The sequence below is a fragment of the Amblyomma americanum genome, chromosome 7 (assembly GCF_052857255.1).
Source record: "Amblyomma americanum isolate KBUSLIRL-KWMA chromosome 7, ASM5285725v1, whole genome shotgun sequence".
Taxonomy (NCBI): domain Eukaryota; kingdom Metazoa; phylum Arthropoda; class Arachnida; order Ixodida; family Ixodidae; genus Amblyomma; species Amblyomma americanum.
The window spans coordinates 16442776-16459719 of NC_135503.1; the positions used below are offsets into that span (position 1 = coordinate 16442776).

Sequence of the window (16944 nt, forward strand, 5' to 3'; positions counted from 1 at the left end):
GTGTGTGTGTGTGTGTGTGTGTGTGTGTGTGTGTGCGCAGTATAGAAAGATAAACGTATTTGGTTGCTAGAGGCAAAAATGCAAAGTTGAAAACGCTTCATTTAGCCATAGATTTATTTTGAGTCGACGTTTCGGACAGAGCCTGTCCTTGGCAGTCTTGAGAAATGACAGGCTCTGTCCGAAACGTCGACTCAAAATAAATCTATGGCTAAATGAAGCGTTTTCAACTTTGCATATATATATATATATATATATATTGAACGAACTGAAATGAAGTTGAAATCAGCATATATTTTAATAATTTGCAACCACAGAAGTGCGAGCCATTCGTGCACTATTTTCACCGGCATCTCAGACAACCGTTTGCCCGCTTTGTTCACCCGCCGCGGACGGATAAAACGCGTTGCAACCTGAAGCTGCCTCCAGCCCCACTTTAACCGGGGTGCAGCTCTATACACGCGTGAAGAGTGTTTTCGGGTCAACATCCTTGCACGCAGCAGCCGATGCGCACCGCCTTCTCCACTGCAAACTTTTACGTAAGCTGCGCTCCAACATTTTTCCTCAAACGGAAGCACACGCAGAGACACTAACAGCGGCTCGCGCTTCGTAACCGACTCGTGTAAGTGCACAATGCACGCGGAAGCACTCGAACCGCTGGGGAATGGATCACGCCTCTCAGGCATATGGTTCACAACGGCCCCGTCTTTGGGACACCGTCTCCTATATAGTTGGCGGGGAGTGCACCGCAAACGGTTTTCCTTCATCCTCGTGTACACACACAGATGGCTCTCGGCAAGCACGATCGATCAGCAGCCCGTAAAAAAAAAAAAAAAAACTAAAGCACAGCTCTTCAAAACTGCATAAATGATGCAAGGAAGCAAGGTGTACGTACAGCGTACGCACTAAGAACGATCCGACATATAAGCCCCGAAGGCGGGCTTTCCTCGAAGAGCAATGTGTGCGCATCCGAAACGTCCGTGCGACTATTTCGGGATGCGCCAGACGTGCGTGCGGAGTTATACAGCGTACCGGAGGGGCGCTCCTCGGCTGAGTGTTTACGTTGAAGGAAAAAAAAAATACAGGGAATGCAAACTGACACCTCACGTCCTCGTGGAGCGCTAAAAGAAGACGAGTGCAGGTAGTGCGTGGATTGCAATGCGGGAAAACTTGCGGGTGTGTGCGACGTCGCAGTTACGCAGGAGACATGGCTCGTCGCTCGGCTGCGCCGTGACTATTTTGTGTGTGTTTTTTTTAATGCTCAGGTGGTGAGCCCGAAGTCTGTCAGGGCGCATCGTATATAGGTGAATGCGCTATATTTGGAGTTGGAAAGGGGCGGCGCTGAATAATCGATGCCGTGTGCGCATTTTTACGACACGAGTTTTCCCGGCGTATACTACAGAGCAGCGACACCAAAACATACCTCTTGATTTCGACTTCTTTAGAACTGAGGGAAAGCGACGGCTTGCGGAACATGAATTCGATATTAGGAGAGATGCAGAACGGCTGTGAAAACATGGTGGCCGTTAAGACGAACGCAAGGCGTGTAACGAATGTCTGCGTGCGGTTATATTACTGAGTGTAATAAGCTGTAACTTTCTCACCGCAGGGTATGCGTTCATAATTTCTTTTTATGACAGCTATGACACTACCTTCCTTCACTGCCGTACGTAAACAATAATTTAGTAGTAGCTGCAGTCGGATACAACTCAAGAGCCAAGCGGCTTTTCCCCTTCAATGGACCCCCTTCCAGTCAATGGCGTCGGCCTGTTTCCATGGGCCTGCAGAGCGTGACAATGCAGGGAGTGGCAGATAAAAGAGGATAGTATATTCCCTCCATGGTCCGCGATAGTCCCCTCGCTGCATTGTCGCGCTAGCAGAGTCACGAGATTCGGTCGACGCCATTGGCTGGAAGAGGGTCCTTTGACGCGCAATAGTAGCTTCGCTCTTGGGTAGCATCCTAGATATTACTGTAGTGATATCTACCTGCCAGGATTCTCGAGGGAGCGGGCGCACACCTTTGCGGAGCTCACGCAAATACCCCGTTTGGACCGTCGGACTTACCCTCCTCCCCACCCCTCTCTTACGCACTCCCAACAGATCCTCTTCAGACGCCTCAAGACCCGCTCTCTGTCATCCCCTCAGCTTTTATCCCACTATTGCGGCACATCTCCTGCATGCTCCCTCTGCGGTGACCCCCACGCCACACTCTCCCATATCCTTTTCGGCTGCCCTGCTGACCCTCCCCCGCGGGGACAGCACGCCATCTCGAGCTGGGAGGACTGGGAGGTCCTGCTTATGTCTGCAGACCCGACATCGCAGCTTGCTGCGGTGACTCGGGCTGCCGACGTCATGTCCCGGCATGGCCTACTTGATGCAGTGCGGGACCGCGCAGTGGCCCAGGGACCTAGCAGGGTTTAAAACTCACTTGCGAAATAAAGTTTTTCTTTTGTCTGTCTGGCTAGCAATTCGTCAGCAAAGCACCTGTTGGTCACAACTTCCAGCTTCCCATAATTAAAACAGAGCGGCTGTTAGAACTGGATTCGGGGCATCTGTCAAATAAGCAGAAAAACACTGAAGCGTGGCAGAAAACGCATTCAGTAATCATAGCCCAGACCACCGTAAACAGAGCTGGTATTGTAATCATGGACTTTAAACCGACTCTTAACAGTATACCCATGTTCAACATGCTACTGATTACGTACGCTTAACTTTTGACGATATCAACATAGGGCGTACCTAGACCCCCCCGCACCCCGAAGTAGAAAAAGGAAATGCCGTTCAAGGTCGAGTCAGATCACATGAAGCCAAGAAATCAATCAACCACGGGCAACTTCCGGATGTGGAATGCTCAGTGTATTCTGTGAACACCACGCGCATTCCTTACACTGGCCGCGCTGGCGATGCGCCGCTTCCCGGAAGTGTGTCACGCGATGTTCACGCATACGTTCTTCAACTCAAGGCACAATCTGCGCACGCAAGCACGCACGTCATCATGCCGTGCACCCGAAAATCTCAGCGAGGATTCGGGTGGCACTTCCAGGCAGGGCCTGGTGGATATAACTGCCGAAGAAGGCTGCCACGAACATGCGCCACGGACGATTCACAAAGCAAGGGCACAGAATTGGACCATCCTTTTTATTTATAACTATCCATTTATTTGTTTCAGTTCTTTTTTCTTTTCCTTTCCTTGCTTAGCCCTTCCTTTCCATCCTTCTTTCTTTCTTTAGCTGTAATTTTTTTACCAAGTTTAAAGGTGCTTCCTTTCTTCGTGTCTTTCTTTCCTGCATTCTACCATTTCTTTCTTTCTTCAATCCCTTTCTTTCCTCTGTCTCTCTCTCTCTATCACGATCACTGCGAATACAGGAGCAGCGCATGCCAAGAGAGCCGCCGCAGCTGCAGCAGCGGTTCCGTTTTCCTGGAAGAGTCCAACGCACGCCAGCCGCATTCTTTCTATTCTCACACACGCTCCCGCCGCGTGTCTGCAGCAGTCGCCTCTCGCACTCGCGTCTCTCGGAGTCGAGCAACAGAACGAAGCAGCGTGAAAGAGTCGGCAACAGCAGCGAGCGACACGAGGGGGTAGGTTCAAAGTCGTGCTCGGGCCGCGCGCGAGTTCGTCATGAAACGGCGTTGCGGTCGACCACCACCGCTGACGGGTAAGGAAAAAAAAAGAAGTAAAAGAAAAGAGCGAAAAATCCCTTCAAGAATGCGCCAAGAGCAGACTTCACCAGAGCGGATTATATGATCCGCGAGGTCGTCCGCGCCGTTACACGGAGGGGGGGGTGTCTGCTTCTCCTAGCTAGCGGCGGAGAGGGCCACCGCTCGACACGTGTATAGAGGGTGGCCGCCGGGATGATTCAACTGGAGAAAAAGAAACAGGTTGGCGGTTGCCCCTCGAGCCACGCGCGCCGCAGGTCGGGCGACGAACGGCGCCTCGCGTTGTCCAAACCTTTTTATAACTTGGCGCCGAACGCGGAATTTCCTCAGCAACGACTCGCTGGCGAGAGAGACGCACGATTTGGCACCGAGAAGTCGACTTCTAGCTTTAATTTTTTTTTCTCTGCCTTCTTAAACTCGAGCTGTTACCGTGAAACCTTATTTCTACCTAAACGAAAGTTTAGCGCTGGTCTCTTGGAGGGAGAGGTCATATACTTGTACTGAACTTAGCTTCAATGCTTCGGTACCGAGGAATATGAGCCCCTACGGTCACGTGACACGCAGCGCGACGTAGGAAAGCGTGCACGAAACTATCGCATTTATCACTCGTGCGGCTACAGTGATGTCTCACGATACGTGATCACCATGAACACATTGCACAGAAGAGTCTGTCTTCCGGTGGGGTAACAGGAAAAGGAATTCGCATGCTTACGATGCCAGCTGGATTGCGACTGCAGGGGAGCATCTATGTGCGTAGATTTTAACAGGTCGCCAGCAAGCATAAAGAGCGGGGTCTCGAAATTCTGCCTTGATATTCGGTCCGGCTTCCTTTCGTCTAATAGCTCAGGTTTCTTTCCCAATTCCCTTTTATCTCACGCATTTCATGTCAGGAGGATCATTATGAAATTACGATTTCCTCACAACTAAATCGCAGGCGCCGCGTCGGTGTTGCTCTGCGCGCCTCCGCATAGAAAAGCACTACTGAGCGCCCATCCCTCGCTCGCGCCGGAGGTAGCGATTATGAAACGATGAGTGCATCCACTCGGGAGCACGCTGCGCAATTGACAGCTCTCCGAGCAACAAGTGGGTCTTGTATTGAGACCCGCTGCTCGCCGACTGCCACTCGGAATGCACGCGCCTAACGCAACAGCAGCCGGAGACACGCGCGAAGCGCCGCCTCGTGACGTCCACAAGCAGCGGGTGGCCAAAGGCTGATGCGCGCGCGCACACAAACACTACAGTGCGCGCAGTGCACATTAAAGCCGACACGCGACGCGAGCGCGGAAGGAAGCGGCGACCGACTGTCACGGAGGCTGCGCATACGGAAGTGTACACACGCGGTCGCTGATTTGGCTTCCGATCGAGACAGAGTCGAAGTCACGCGCCTACCCCTGCTTATCGGGAGGGCCATCGCTGTCAGGGCGGAAGCGCTCGCTCGCTGCTCCGGATCGTGAGGAAGGGAAGACGCGCGGAGCGGGACTGACCGCGGGGGAGCGACGTCGTGAGCGACATGCGACGACTAGTTGTCGTCATACGGCGCTCAGAGCGCGCATTCGTGTGCGAATCCGTGCAGATGCGCGTCGCGTTTCGCGCATACAAAAGCAGGAGGAAAACCGTTACACAGCCAAGGCGTTGCGACAGCGCACTACTGCGGAGCTGCTGTACGGCAGACGAAGGCGTATAGCTGAAGCAAAGAAGTGAACAAAACGTTTTGCGATACCCTAGGCGAAAAATATCCCCTGGTTCTTGCTCCTCCTCAGTGAAAATGATCTTTTTTCATGACCTTCAATAGTGTTAGTTCTACAGTCTGTTACTGATACTTCACATTCACATATAGCATCCATGAAGAAGGGATGATTTACAAGAGTCCTCTTGATAAGCCTTTCGCAGGAGTAGAGTGCTAAGCCTTCGTCTTTCTGCGTCTTTTGGTGGGTGCACATTCTCAAGTCCGGGCGCGAATCTTTTAATTGGAAATCGAGCTTTAGAAAAGAGGTGTATTCCTGTCCATCGAAGTTTCCCAAGGGACGCTTCAGTCCCCATGGGATAGTAGGGAAGTGTGAACGCCCAGTTATGCTTAGCTATACTGTTTGGCTGTAAACGTCGAACCATCTGCGGGTTATAGCTAGGGCAACAATTAATGGCATCACGCCTCTTAAATAGTACCGATATAAACACCAAGACAGCATTTATGCAGCCCCAGGGTGTATAAGTACTTGTGAACATGTTTAAACATTTGATCGAAGGACTATATACAGCTTGTGCCCCAACTGTGTGCAAATTAATTTTTATCCTAATTCACCATTTCCAGATTCCTAAATACCTTTCATGCAAGCGTGGTAGAGAGAGGGTAGCCAGATGGTTTCCTGACACTCACAAATTGATCAAGGGAGGTGGTGGTGGTGAAAACATTTATTAATCATAGAGAGAGGTGTTCGGGGTCGTGGCCTGAAGGGTCACGCCCTTACAACCACTAGGTGGGATGCCTAGTCACGCACCCCATTGGCGGTTGCCGCAATCTAGGGTGCAGCAGCCGGACAGGGTCGCCTCCCAGTCCTCTCGGGTGGGGTTTGGGATAGGGGGTAGGGATGGGTTCTGCTGGCAGGCCCACACCATGTGGTAGGTGTCAGACACCTCACCACAGTGCGAGCACCGCCCGTCGAATTGAGGATTGAAATGCTTTAGAGTTGCCGGGCACAGTATCGTGTCAGTGAGCAGGCGCAGGAGTACCCGCTCGCAGGAGTACCCGGCCCTTTGCACGGGGTGGGAAGAGTTTGGTGCGTGGATTTGTAATAGCCACATATTTCCTTAAAAGTGTAAACCGGATTGAAATCAGAGTCCTGGTCAGCGTCAGGTCCCGTAGGAAATGCCTGGAGAGAGAGCGCGCGGGCGTCGTCGTCGGCTGCTTCGTTTCCGCGCAGGCCTTGGTGACCTGGAGCCCAAACGAGAGATCGGCGCGCAGGATCCGAGTCTCGGCTACAATTTCGGTAAATGCGATAAGCCAGGGGAGTAGCCCACCCTTGCTCGACGTTTCGACAAGCCCCTCGCGAGTCGGTGATTATGTATTTGGAGGAGGAGTCGGAGGCTGCCAGGGCGATGACAACCTCTTCTGCGTGACTTGCTGACTGGGCCTTGAAAGTAAGGCCGTCTACTGTTCTGCCCTCGTGGACGACCGCGGCCGTGTACCACCCACTGGGGTCCGGGCCGGAGGCGTCCGTGTAGAAGACTCCTGGTTTGCTCCCAAAATGGCGGTGCAAGGCTTCCGCCCGCGCCAGGCGCCTGCCATTATGGTCCTCTTTGGAGATGTTGGTGGGGAGAGGCCGCACGTGGAGGGCGCGTCTCCAGTGTACGGGAAGGCGGCATCTCTCCTCTGTGGATTGGGTGTGCTGGATGTAAAGACGGGCCAGAAGGCGGCGACCCGACCCTCAGGAAAGCCTGAGGGTGCTTGGCAATGTTTCAGGAAAAAAAAGGACTTGTCTCGAACAAGTTGTTGAAACATTGGCAACCACCCTCAGGCTTACCCTCCATTATTCATAAACTTTGCGAGTTTCATGCAAGCAGACGTTTATTAGAGGAGTGTTGCATTTTTTTTTTTCAATAAGGAAACTTGGCTCAAAAAGAAAGCAATACTTCTGCATCCCAATAAACGTGTTTGGCACGAAACTACAGCCGCTGCATACAGAAACTTCACTCAGGATGCATTCGCGCAGTGCATGAAGAATCTTTGCACCAGCACCTCCTCCGGCTAATCCTGCGAAACTCCGTGCCGCTTGCATGCTGCGGTAACAACGGTTTGGTCGAAAAGCCTATAGTTCGGTCGCGCCATATTTCAACAGCACTGCGCATGCGGAAAGGACTTTTCCCCGGAGCCCCGAACGAGCAGTGTTTTCACAGCCAGTGTATAAATGACAGCGGTCTCGCAGTTTTTTCCTCCGCATGTTGCAAGAGCGCGTTGAATTTCTGCAGACTGATTACGAAGAAATGCGAAAATTTCAGCCCTTTTTAAACACGAATACGCATATGTGGGGGTAAAAAAGGGAGTACACTGTCCTTTAGCGCACTCTATTCTATAAAAGGGAAGACGCAAGAAGACAGCTGACTTCATTTTTTTACCCTCCAATATGACACAGCAATATTCTCAAGAACGTGGTTAGCCATCAGCCAAAGCAAAAATAGCGTTCAGGTCTGCACTGATAACCGTTAGTAGCCTGTCACGGGATTTTTGTCAGGCGCATCTCGGGGAGAAAAAAAAAATGTCAGGAATGAAAAGCGGATCACTCTCTCAGTTATTCGACACTCTTTTCAGGTGGACACAGGGGCGCAACAAAAACACACGGACATAGAAGTAGACAGGGACGAGCGCTTTTGGTGTTTTCTGTTACCCACGTGCTTGTGATTCGCACAGTGGCGCTTGGGTAGGCGAAAGTATATTAACGGTCTACGTCAAATAAAGCCTGTTGATAGTAAGCGCTCGTCCCTGTCTACTTCTATGTCCGTGTGTTTTTGTTGCGCCCCTGTGTCCACCTGAAAAGATATGAACCAACACGCCCAAATACAAGTACTTCTGAGTATTCGACACTCCTCTGGTTTTATGCTTTAACAATAAGGCTGGCTCCATCCCGTATAAACACCAAAACGAACCGATGATACAACAGCATATGGCTTGGAGTACAAAAAGAGCGCTAACAAACACCTAAAAAAAACACGCACAAGAAAAAAGGCGGGGATATATTTCCCGGCTCTTAATTTCGTCACAGAAAAAGCTCGCACAGGGAGTGTTACTTTTGCGCGCCGTAACTGAGGAATAAGCAGGCTAAAATGTGATGGAATAGGAAGAGACGATCTCGGTGGCGCACTTTTCGCTAACGCAAGCCATCTCGGGCTCGAAAAATGAACGAAAAGAGACGAAAATGAACGAAATACAAAACAGCGCCGGAGCGGTCTGCCACCCTGCATGCCCGTGGATAAACAAGTCAGCCGAATGAAAAACTGCCCGCGCGTTGCACGCTGACAGCAGCGCCATAACAAACACCGAAAAGGGTAGGGGAAGGGGGGCGAGGGGGGTGGGGGGACGTTGACAAATTGAGTGACTATAGTATAACCAAACAGGAAAAGAGAGCTGTCACGAAAGACGGAGAAACCTGATATATGGGCCGCCGATGGCGCGCAGCTTATAAGCACAAAACTGCTGAGCCTCTACGCTTCATTAGGGCGCCAGAAAAATAAATGCAAAGAGCACAAATAAAAAATGCGAAAAGGGATAAAAGGTAGAGAGAGAGAGAGCGTACACACGGGCAGCAAGAATACTGCTCCAGTTCGAAACTTCGCAGGAAAACACGCGAGACGCCAACCGTATCGAAAGGGACTGGACTGGCACGTTTTCCAGGAGCGTTCGCAAAACTGAAGGATCGTTTCACCCTTTCTCTTCCTTTTTTATATTTTTGCATTTTTTTTTCTCTCGGCGAAGATGAACGTGGGAACGCTCGACTCGCTTGCGAAATCTGCCTAGCTTACATCCCACGGCACTCTACTACGGGACGCGCCAACTTGCAAAAGAAAAGCTGGGGGGTGGGGGGGGGACCTGACCACTTGCCGTACGCTCGCCTATCGTTGCGGCACTGTGGCGCGCGTTGAGCCGTTTCACTTCCAAATGACACGCACGGGGGAAGCGCGCGGGCATCGGCGCCGCATAAAAGCAGCCAAGTAAGACCGCGAGGTCAGGGAGAAATGTAGAACACGCAAAGCAGCGCAGGATTATTCCGCTCTTCTCTGCGACGCGGATATCCCGGCCCGGCCGAGCTCGTCAAGAAAAAGGAATTAGGAAAAGGATTCTGGGAGCTCTTGGCCCAGAAACTGAAGGACCAGGTGCGCCGCCGACGCGGGAACCCTATAGCTGTGACACAAGAATGAAAACCATTCGCGTGCATTGTTATTTTTGTTTATTGTTATTGTTGTCATTATATTCTTCGTCCTTGTTGTACGCACAGAGGAAATGCGATACAATGCTGAGAAAACGTTGCATACGGCAAGCCCTCGCAAAAAAAAAAAAAAAGGTGAAATGTTCAGTGAACGCCCGGCCCGCTCGTGACGTCATCAATGCCTGGCTGGCGCGCCGTTCGCAGCTAAGGTTGATTCCGAAGACGGCGTAAAAGAGGCAAAGACAAGGAAGGCACAAAAAAAACAACGAGACTGTCCCGTTGTATTTTGTGCCTTCCTTGTCCTTGTCTCTTTTGCGCCATATTCAATATCAACCCCAGCTACGAACCAACTAGCCTAAACCAAAGTACTTCTTGCATTCATCGCGACCACTGTGCGCGCATACTGTGTGCAGGGAGTGAAATGCAGATCACATAAACGTAGGGCCCTGCGCGCCGGGCCCGTCAACATATACTGCGTTCACGATGACACCAACCCAAACTGGCTACGCATTTTCAACATATGCGTCTTCTGAATATCGGCGAATGTTTCAATAGGTCTGAGCGCCTCTCCCGCCCACCCACTTCACACACACAGAGCGCACCCACGTGAAAGCCCACGAGCACGCACGCACTGAACGTTCGAAGGATGTGAGAAAGACGATGCGTGCTCGCGCATTTCCGCAGACACAGCCTCCAACAAATATTCGCATTTTCTTTTCCCACGGCCTTGCGGAGCGCGCGTCTGACGTGAACGCAACTGCTGACCGTGCGGCACAGACAACGCCATCATCGAATAATGACGCAGTGGCGGCGGGGGCAGCAGGAAGACAATGGCGGCGTAGCAATTCAAAGCAGAGCACGAAGGGGCTGTGGGTTGGGGGGGGGGGGGGGGGGGGTGTTGCGGGATGCATGCACGGAAAGGGGCAGCAGCAGAGGGCAGAGCGGTGCGAGTCGCTCCTTCCCACACACCTTCCCGACGCTGGCGGCGGCGGAGCGCGAAAGAGCTGCAGCCAAACGAGTTAGCAACGCGCGCGGGGTCAGCCCGAGCAAGTTCACATCACCCTCGCGGGCTGCCGCCCAGAGGAAGGAAACGGCCGGTTGTTTCTCAGGCGACTCACGCGGCGGGCATCGGCCCTTCGGGTTGCTTTCATTGTGAGCGGCCGCTAAGCGAACAGCCTCACAAACACAAACACAGGCAGCGCATCTTTCTTCATTCAGAAACACGCGTCAGCTCTTCTGTGGACCATCCGAGTTCCCGAGCACGCGCGGATCATTTCTTAAGGCGCAAGTTTTGTCGCTGTGACCTCCGATGCGCTGTGTCAAGGCAATAAACACGTGAGCAGCAGCATCGCCTCCCGGTCTTGCTTGATATTCTCGAAGTTTTTTTTTATTTGGGGCAGTCATACGTCACACAACAAGGACGTTTCTGTGCTAACAGCCCAGCGTTTACATTCACCTTGCACCCACCGACCGAAGCTAAGATCGCCTATACAGCTGGAGCTTTAAAGGTGACCTGCTTCACCGTTGCTTCAAGCAAAAATGCACGCAGTTGTGGGGATACACCTCGCAGAATGACGATCGACAAGTGAGCGCGGTCACCAGAGTCTGAGACGATCAAACCACGTCGAAGACTGCCACGAAGCTTCGCACAGGAGCTGCGTGATTTGTCGCGAGGCTCCGCAGCCCGCTCTAAGTGGCCCCAGTTTCAACTGCTCGTATTTCGCCTATCTCAATGCGTGTCTTGCATCGACCCATTCGTAAGTAACTTAAGGGTGCAGCTCTTAGCTCGCTCACTGCGCGCCTAGCACGTGACAAGGGGAAAGGAGAGCTGATCCCGTAAGGCAAGCAAATGCGAGAACTAATAGCCAACTTGTTGCTTTCTATGACAGCCCCGTGACAGCAAAACTAGCTGAAGCATCCCACCTTCGAGCGAGGAACATTCGGCCCCTCCAAAAAAATGCGCAGACGATTGCGATAGTCAGTAATGAGAAATCTGAGCGCAGCAATTTACGTATTTTCACACCACCGCTGGCAGGTGGCGTGTTACGCTGCTAGCCACCCCCAGGTATCTTCCCGTGGCAGGCACCTTCGGGTTGTCCATTCCTCCGCTCTCGTCGTGGCAGGTGCCGTTTCTCTCTACTGCCACCTGCCAACACGCCACCTGACAGGTGGCATGTGTAGACGTCACGCCACATGACAGGTGTCACGCCGACTACGACGCGGAACGCAGGAACGACAGCCTAAGAGCTGCGCTTTTCTAAAACCGGGACAAAAAACAAAACATCCTCCCGAGATACGACAGCGGGGAATTAATTATATGCAACACAAGCAACGTTCCTGTCAGCGCTGAGTTACTATATACCCCGCGCAAGAACCCGGTCATACACAGCCGGCATGTGTACGTATGCAGCATCGCAATATGTCCGGCGTAGCACACAGCTGCGGCCATGCATTGCGGCAACAGCGGCTCGCCGACTAGCCGCCAACCCCAAAGCAACGAAGATGTTCAGGTTTGTAGTTTATGAAACCCAAAATGAAGCCGATCACACCCCTTCGCTTCAGTATGCGTCATACGGACACGTGAAGCCGTGAACACTGCAGTGCCTGCTCCAGAAATGCGCAACTAACGAACCGTTTTATCCGCACGTTCAACGGGCCCCACCATCTAGGAACATGAACGTATTGAGGACAGAAAAAATAACGTACAGAGACACATCACTGTGACTGTATACACACAGCGAGCAGTGGCGTGTCTGTGAGCATTCCTTTTTTCTGTACTCCTACTTTTTTACCACGACGTTCTTCAGCTTTCAAAACGTACCAATGCGCCTAAGTATCTACGTCACTTTTTTGATAACTTTGGGAACAGTGAAGCACACTTGTTGCGCAAGGTACAAACCAAAAACCTTTTAACAATCCCTGCAAGGTTATACCTCTATGGAATCCGATCGCATCCTTCTTGCTCTAACTAGCGAACTTGCGAGCCCTATCAGTTCCAGTGTCCCGCCCAGACTCAATTTCCTTTTATTTACCCACCACTATCTCTCAGTGCGGGCGCTTGTCCTGGGTCGGATCACCGTGAAGACCAGCCACCCTGATCCATCACCTCATCTACATCATCAGGCGAAATCCACTTATATATGCCGGTTGTCTCGGCTTCCCTCCTTGTAGTGAGGTTAATATGGAAATACTCTCCGTGCAAGCCACCGCAAAAAATTTTTAAGGTTCGCTCAGAAAGACTAACTTTTCCGAGGGTACAAGCTTTCGCCTGGTTTCATGCTGATCTTCTGCGAGGTGAACTGCTCTCAAAAGCGTCTGTGGCCCCACCTATATGCCCATTCACCGAGCTGCCCTTGCAACATTAACAATTATCACCAGAGCAAATTAAGTGCTCCGAAAGACATCATTGATTTTTTGTGGTAAGGATAGAAATTGGCACAGCGAAAAGACTTCCTTCTGAAGACTTCCAAGATGGCTGCGCTGCACCAGTCGACGTACTACACCGTACAGTGTTCTGCAGCGGTCGCCCATTATACCAGCACGTACCCCGCAGCACCGATGCATTTATCGACGATATACATCCCCACCAGCTGCGCCACTGCAAGAGGGCTGCCGAGGCATCCAGATCCAGGTGGTCGATCTGGCCACGCTCGTTCAAAACGGGATCCTCTCCTCTATCTACTAAGCCACCGCGCGCGCACATCCTCCACGCTTCATCGGCGCGCGAAGTTAACGGCAGGGCTTCCGAGATGCTATACACAGCATCAGCGGGGTGGCAACTAACGAAGACAACAACAAAGACGAAGGAAAAGCGCCAGCCTATACGAGACACAAACCAGCGGCTCATCGAGAATGGCGCACGCGTGCGTGCGTGTGTATGAGCACGCGGGCGCTGTGTATATACGCGCGGCTAATAAGGCGGCCCGCGGCGGCCACTTGCCGGCCGACGACCGTGAAGCAGTAGTGGAAGCCGGTTGCGTGCCTCCCACTTGGCCCGTTAATTCTCTTCCTTCTTCTTGTCCACGACGCACCGCGTGGCGCCCGCTGTTCCGACCACTCGGAGCAGGCCGCTTGCATCTTTTGCGCCCCCCCCCCCCCCCCTCCCAAGCTCTGTCGCGCCCACCCGCTGCTCTCGAGCTAAACTTCAGGCTCCTGCCCATACTAAACAGTGCGCTGCGGGAGTCCGCCGCTGATTGAACTAAAGCGGCGTCTATGAGCGTTGCTTCTGGACTATTCCGAGGTCAGGTGGTGAGCCGTTTACTACTTGATATTGCGTAGGTTTAAAAACAAACTAGTCTTTCGTTTCTGTTTTTTCTCTTCGTAAGCTGGAGACGTTATACAAATGCTAACAATGACGTAAGAATTTCGGGAACTTTTCATTGTTTGTTTCCAAATTTAACCTCGATTCAGCTCATAAGATTGTGAGCTCGTTAGTTACCTTGCGGCACTCACGCTCACAGAACATACGCGCAGGCCAAGAGGCCGCATTTTTTTTTTTTGTAGTACAATATCAAAGAACGGTTTAAGCCTCCAAATCCGGGAAAATAAATTACTAAGTACAAAAGTAGCAAGCTCCAGAATCGAACAAGGCCGGGCGGCGCTAAGTGACACGATTTCGCGGTCTCACTGAGCTTCAAAGCTGTTCATAAGACGGGCACTTAATTCATACGAAAGGTGAAGTGTGCCACGCCGTTCGGTTAATGACGAGGCCTGAATTAACTGTTCAGCCATAGCGAGCCGATGGTTAAAACAAGTTGCGCACATCGGTGTTTGGTTCTCGCCCCTTACGTCCCACTTCAAGTCAAACCGAATAGAAAAAGCCAAAAGGTGCAATTAAGATTGCCTACGCTATAAAAGTATACAACAAGAGGCAGGCAGAGGTGCTGCTTACCGTCAGGATCAACCAGCTGCTCGTACGACGGTCCAGCCCAAAGAACCACCAGCGAGGACAACTTATTCTGCATCATCTTGATACAAACTTCGGCACAGATCACCAAACACAATTCAGACGCAGTACGTTCCCACAGGTTTCAGCGTCGCTGCCCTTGGCAGAAATACACAGCACAAGTTATGGGAAAACCGTGCGCAGCCGAAGGCCAACGGCGCTGGGCGGCTATTTCCTCTTCAAAGACACCGTCAAATACGAGGGAAGACGCTGTAAAGCAGGGTATCCATTTCGACTTCCTCTTCGCCAAACGAGGTGCACGCCGCGAGCTAGGCAGTTGTCCTGAAGGGCTTCTCTCCTCAAAGACCACTTAAGTGACAAGGAAAAGCGACACTCCTGCGATCAACGACGTCTTAAACCTTAAGGGGCGGCTTGCAACGCGAAGTGACTTTACAAAGCGAATGCCGGTAACAGGTGTCATCAAATGACAACACGGATGACCAACCGAACGAAATTGTATGAATCCCAGTCCAAAACAATCGCGAACGTGGGCCGGATTCTCCGCGAACACCAAGCCCCGTTCTGGCTTCTCGACTTTCGGAAAGAATATCGGGAATCCCGAATCAAGGCTGAACTCCGCGGGAAGACCACCGGGTACTTCGAGATTCACGTTTCTTCGTCACAGTGGAATCCCGAAGTAGCGTCAGCACGAGGATATCGCAGACGGAGCGCTGCCGGCACGGAAGAAGATCGCGGGGCGCAGCGGCGGAGGAGCGGCGGCGCGCACCATCGTAGAACAGCAACTGGTTTCTGTTCGTCGCCCCGGGACTGGCCCCTCGCGAGCCGGCCTCCTGAAACGTGCCACGCGGAGGGAGAGGAGGAGGAGGAGGAAAGATGGAGCAGAGAAAAGACACGAGTAAGGAAAGGAGGAGAGAGAGAGAGACACTTTGGAACACACACGCGTCAAGTAGGGAGGGCAGCCATTCCGGCTCAGAAAGGTAAGAGACCTGCCGAAGTAGCGACGGAGAGACAACGATGTATACGACGGGTAGAGAGAGATGCTACGTGACTCGTATAGTACGCTCACTGAAGCTGAGCCAGATGTGATGCACCTGAACTGCATAACAGACACTGTCTGTTGCAACGAATTGAAATTAATTTCGCAACAAGGAAAACAAGGCACGAATATACCAGAGAGAAAGCTGTTGGTGCAGCATGAAAGATCAGGCCATTATAGAAAACGCTTCAGCATCTACAGGCGGCAGTCTCGAGCGTAACTGCAGCGCGGCCCACGGCGATGGACAGCACCAGTCTATACCAAGATTCTCCACACGCAAAAAAAAAATGAGTCAATGAATACAGGCTGCATGATTCTTATTCGGGCCGCAGTTCCGTTCACAAATGAGAGGTCAGCGCCCCAATAACACATAAACAAGAAATTATCAACGCAATCACCTATACGAGCTCAGACTCTAGCAACCGTCAACTAATGATCGCCCACAAGGCAAGTATTCAGCGATACTGCGCATGCAGCACACGCACTGGAAGATCCAACCAACCTTGCTGGGTTTTAAAACTTGCGAACGCACATTATACACGATACGTATCCAAGCAATGAGACCGCAGCGGTGGCCAAGTGGTTGAGCATCCGCCTCGTATGCGGGAGGTGCGGGGTTCGATCCCCAGTGCCGCCGGGTGCCCACCGGTGATACAATGGGTACAAGCTTTCCCCTGGTCTGGTGCTCGGCTTATTTAGGGTGAAATGCTTGGGAAACGGGTCTCTGACCCCACCTTGAGAAAAATAAAAAATACCTTGTGACATGGCGCTCTTTGGCCATAGCTGCCCTTGCGCCATAAAAATCCATAATCATCATCATCCAAGCAATGCACTCAGTCAGTTTTCAGGCCTGGAATCCTCGATTTGCCCTCGCACGCAACCACGTATACGGGAATGAAAGAGCGCAGCAAGACCAGTGAGTCCACGCCTATGAGTCAACAGACCCCATTTGGGCATTCCACTACGAGGAACTCGGACTGAAGTGAATTGATGGTAAACTGCGGATAATATACCTGCGACCTGCCGAAATATGGTTGCGGTGCGGCGCGGTATGCGTTCCGTTCAAACGCCTCCGAAGCGAAACGGTGGTACCCCTAATTCGAACTTGACCCAACTCTCGGGAATACCTCGGCCGGATATATAGTTTAGAGGCAGGTCATCTAGTTTTGAAGGCGGTAAAACTCGGCTTTTTTTTTTCTTCATTCAATTTCAAGACGCCGTTTGCCATGAACTAACCGTTACAGACACCCCAGTCTATTCATTTCACTGTTGGTGGAATTCTGCAGAAATTCAAGTTTACCAGAAAAAAGAAACCGTACCTTACAAAATGGCCTCGTCTGGATGGCTATATTCTTCTTATGTTCCGCACTCGATGTGTCCGCTTATGAATGCCTTGATTTCTTGTCTTTTCAAACCTGATTGCTGGCCTTTGT

General features: G+C 51.7%; 1 long non-coding RNA gene across 2 annotated transcripts in view; it reads right to left on the reverse strand.

The window, feature by feature from the left end:
- LOC144098565 (uncharacterized) overlaps positions 1-16944 on the reverse strand; it is a 48178-nt gene that overhangs the window by 24221 nt on the left and 7013 nt on the right. The window contains exon 1 of one of the 2 annotated variants that reach the window (XR_013307203.1): positions 14461-15235. The exons of the other annotated variant lie outside the window; for it this stretch is intronic. This is a non-coding gene — a long non-coding RNA (uncharacterized LOC144098565). Of the gene's footprint in view, positions 1-14460; positions 15236-16944 lie in introns of those variants that run through there. 2 annotated transcript variants of the gene reach the window in all.